The 4725-nt window shown below is 39.4% G+C and overlaps 1 long non-coding RNA gene across 1 annotated transcript; it reads left to right on the forward strand.

Moving 5' to 3' along the window:
• The first annotated feature begins 238 nt into the window (after window positions 1-238).
• LOC127755119 (uncharacterized) lies at window positions 239-3344 on the forward strand. The gene is made up of 3 exons (XR_008012960.1): window positions 239-364; window positions 2304-2362; window positions 3006-3344. It is a non-coding gene; the product is annotated as an uncharacterized LOC127755119 (long non-coding RNA).
• The last annotated feature ends 1381 nt before the right edge of the window (window positions 3345-4725 follow it).

Raw genomic sequence — 4725 nt, forward strand, 5'->3', positions numbered from 1 at the left:
CTTCATATTATATTTTCTTGATACCAAAGGCAAAATTGAATTTATGATAGAAATTTAACAATCAATTGATGGAAGGGGTATAGAAAAGATCCAAACTAAAATTTAAGGGTATGAAAAGGAATGAGCAAATCTCATATAAATAGAAGTGATTTGGTGAAGTTTCAAGGGTACATATGGAATTTTTCTCAACTATAAATATATGGACCAGCAAGACTAATCCTCTTCGTTGTATCTCTTAGCACCACGTAGCTCTAAGAAATGTCCACGAGAGTTTGGTTTATCCAACTTCTTTTGCTGGTGATCCAACTGCTCACCGTCCTCGTACTCGTCGTCGCCTCCGGTGGAGGCGCCAGTTGCCAAATATGTAAGCCACTTCACCCAAGGTTGAGATTCTATTTCTACATATCTATCGCCCTGTATCTTTAAGATCCTGTGGCGGCGTATAATATATACAGTAATCAGTACTCCCGTTTTTTAATAAATAACGCCGTTGTCTTTTTCTCACATGTTCGACCATTCGTCTTCAAAAAATTTACGTAATTATAATTTATTTTTGTTATGGGTTGTTTTATCACTTATAGTATTTTAAGTGTGATTTATATCTTATACATTTGCATAAAATTTTTGAATAAGACGAATGGTTAAACATGTGAGAAAAAGTCAACGGCGTTATCTATTAAAAAACGGAGGTAGTAATTGTCATGCTTGCCGCCAATCTACGGTAGGAAAATCTCCTGTTTGAACGTGAGATTTGGCCATTATTTCAATGAAGAGTAGGAAAAAGAATTGAATAACAGTGCGCTACAACGGGAAGGAAAGACGAGAAAATTTAGTAAATACTAGTTGAGAAAGATCTACTGGTATGTTATAAAAAATTGAAGCAGATACAAATTTCACCAACAGCTTCAAATAGGGAAACGATAGGCGGAATATTTCTATTTCATCCCCACTGTGATTGTACATGGAGGCTGGTAAATGCCGTGCCTGGGTCGAGATTAGTTGGGCCGGCATGGCCTGACCGACACGCCGTGTTGTGCCGTGCTAGCCCACGGGTTACATACACAGCCCATGCACAGCCCAATATGATTCGGGCCGGTCCGAAGACACGACAGCTCATCATGCTTCTCTAAAGAATAAATCTATTTTCATCCCTCAATTATGTTGGCTGTATTCCGATGGCTGAAAAATAAATCTATTTTTTAATTTCTCATGTCTTTGCCTTGCCTTATATGATTATTTAAGTCTGTTCTGTATCCCTATACTATTTTTCTTCAATCGTGTCGTGCCGAGGGTGTAGCCCAGGCAAGGCTCAGTCGTCGGGCCGGACCGGCACGGGCACAAACCTTAGTCGGGCCATGCCGTGATTGGGCTGGGCCAAAATGGCATGCCTCGACCTCACGTGACCCCATTCGTGCCCTTCGCTGGAGTGAACGCTTCCTGCTGGCGCTGCCCCCCCTGCTGGCGCTCCTTTCACCGCCGCCATCAACGTCCCTTGTATGCGCCGGCATACATTTCCTTTCGGCAGTGCGGCCATGCATTCCGCCGGCACCTCTTTTTTCATTAGGCTTTATCGGTGGCAGCCCAGCCAGGATCATTTGCATGATTGCATCATTCACTGTTGTTTATCGATTTTGATTGATGATCCACTTGAAGCAATTAGCCATGTGGCAGACGACGAGTCAGAGTATGATGCACAGGCGCGCCATCTTGCAAACTAATCTTTCCCCTGGAAGCCATTTGTTTTTAGGACGTGTTTTACTGGACGGTTTTAGGACCATTTGCCTCTGTAGATAAGCAGCAGGCAGCAGTATTTTGGTAGGTGCTCTTGTCTTGTGTTCTGAATATTGGAAAGTTGTACAGCAAGCGAAAGTGGAGTTCAGAGTTCAGACTTGTTCAGACGACGACAATGCTCCTTCCGAAAACCATATCCATCTGCGAGGGAGAGAAACAAACACTTGCAGTCACAAGGCGATGCCTTGCTACTTCTTTGAGGATGTTATCGATGGAATGAAAACGATCGAGCGGCTGAGCAGCATGCATCTCCCCACGCGATCGAAGAAATACTTCTTATCTAGTTATCCATTTTGAACATGGAAAACCGGGTTGAGAGTAAAGGAAGTATGAATAACTTCTTATCTCTCATTATCATTTGATTGTTCATTATCTAAAAAAATCATTTGATTGTTCAATGTTTGGATAATGAGAGATGAGCGATACATTGATACGCATTCATTGTTCATGTACAAATAATGAATATAAAATGTCTTAACTAGTTTTTGGAATATACATGAATTCCTGTGCAGGCCAACATTGCGATCCCCATAATTGTCCCCACAAGAAATGAATCTTTACATCTGGTCTGGTAATCTACTTGAACTCTTCCGTCTTTGCTTCGTCTTCAGTAATCAATAGGAGAAATTTTTTGGTTGCAAATGTTATGAGTTCTGTTCCGTTTAATGTTTATTTTAAAAGAGCTTTAATAGATCAGAACTTAGTCAATTGGCATAACTTGTGTGCTTCAATTTTGTATATTTGTTTGACCGAAGGAAATGGCATCTTTAAATGCAGTTTTGATCAAACTGGGCAAACCTAGCTTTCATCAATAATGGTTATATTGAAATGAATAAGATTATCTGGAAACTTTAGATATCTCTTAAGATTAAGATGTTTATGTGCTAACCAAGGATAATTTGGCTTGAAAGAATTGTAATGGTAATATGAGATGTTGTTTTTTAATGAAAAATAAGACAATCTACCAATTTATTTTTAGATTGTCATTTTGCCTGATTTCTTCCGAGAGCAGTATAAATTTCTTTTGCTCTATTTCCTCCGCATAATATATTTCATATTATATTATTGGGAATTGGCTTGTGGGTATTGATCAAAAAATCATAAAAAAATATTCTTCTAGAAGCATCTACTATATGTTAGGGTCTATAAATTAGTAGAAATGATATGGTTTTTGACAAATCACCACCTAAATTTTATATGCATGTACTTTTCAGAGCAACATACTTGCTCTAGTTTTGGGCACAACTACAAAGGTCTGATGAGGACACCAAACCTATGCACGCTGTATGTCTTGAGGCAACGGTTATGCAGTTCTTCGCCAACATCCGATGGAGGTTCACAAATAGGCTTTATTAATTGTGGGATCTTTATCTAGTGTTGGTGGTCATTAGTTTGTGCTTTGTTTCTTGTTTATTGGATGTGCTATTATGGACTTGTTAGTGTGTGCTCATCGTTGAGCAGATTGTGTAATAATTAGTTGTAGCTCGTTGAGCAAAGGCTGAAATTTTATTTCATTATCTAGAAAAAATAACAAGCAGCAACACGTAACTCATTTTTACTCGGTACTCTTATAGTTGACGATGTTAAGGCGGCAATGGTGGAGCCAGCACCGCCGTAAAACCTGAACGACTAGTAACGCTTCTCAATGACCGACTAATTTTTATACGTGTTGACGGCTAAAGGTAATGAAGACAGCAGCGGTGTAGCCCGGGTGGCCGACCGACCTGCTCTGGAACTGTCTCCGCCGCTGTACAGTGGCAGAACGAGAACTTAATAGAAGTGGTAAAATGATGGAACTTTACACAACTAAAGAACCAACCTCCACCAGGGTTTTCCTTACAGCTTGGAGGTGGGTTATCGCACCCCTACGGTAATGCGGTTACCGCAGTATTTGAATTCAGAAATTGGTGGTTCAGCGGTTTGGTTGTGGTAACCACGATATTTGCACGGTAACCGTCAATTGTGTAGCTGAACAGAACAATGCTAAAAAAAGTTGAAAATCCACTTAAATTTAGAACTTAGAGATAATTAGAAGAATATATAGGATACTTGCAAACCTAACTTTTAGCTGTAAAATATAAAAATTCAGCATGACATTTCCTATATTGTGAAGATATTTTCTCCTCTATTGGACCTTCATGGGCTTAGACCTTCATGGGCTAGTTGCACAGTGCAACTTTAAGGCCCAATACTTTTTCTTTTTTTCCATTTTCTAAACTATTATCGGATTTGCCCTCAAATTTGATTGTATCTTACTCTTTTTCAAATAATCTCTTTACCATCTGTGACTAAAAATCACTAACCACATCCATGGTTTTTTTATTCTTTCTATTCTTTTTGGAAATTTTGAATTTGGTTAAAATTCCCCAAATCCTATCGCTGGTAACCATTACCGTTCCGTGCGGCAACTGCGCGGTTATCGGCACTAAGACAAACCCTAACCTCAATTCAATGGCATGCCAAACGACTCATGCCGATGCCGCACGTGGGAATCAACCGCAGAGCACGAAGTAGACATGACAAACTAATCTGCTGGAGACTGGAGTGGGCAGTGACGGAACTTTTGTTATGCATTGTACTAATCAAGGTGTGTCCTGCATCTCTTGGTATTGATGGCAGAATAACATCTTGGTTACTCAGATTGCATTTCATCGACGAGCCCTACCCATTCCCGATGCTTCCTAAGCCTATCTACGGATTACACACTACTCCCTCCGTTTCACAATGTAAGTCATTCTAGCATTTTCTATATTTATATTGATGTTAATGAATCTAGACATATATACCTATCTAGATTTATTAATATCAATACAAATGTAGAAAATGCTAGAATGACTTACATTGTGAAACGGAAGAAAGTACTAGAGAAATCATCTTTCGCGGATCGGCCAATATTTCACATTTGCCTCGGTTCTTTAAAAAACCAGGATAAAA

This window comes from Oryza glaberrima, chromosome 11 (assembly GCF_000147395.1).
Source record: "Oryza glaberrima chromosome 11, OglaRS2, whole genome shotgun sequence".
In the NCBI taxonomy this organism is placed as follows: Eukaryota; Viridiplantae; Streptophyta; class Magnoliopsida; order Poales; family Poaceae; genus Oryza; species Oryza glaberrima.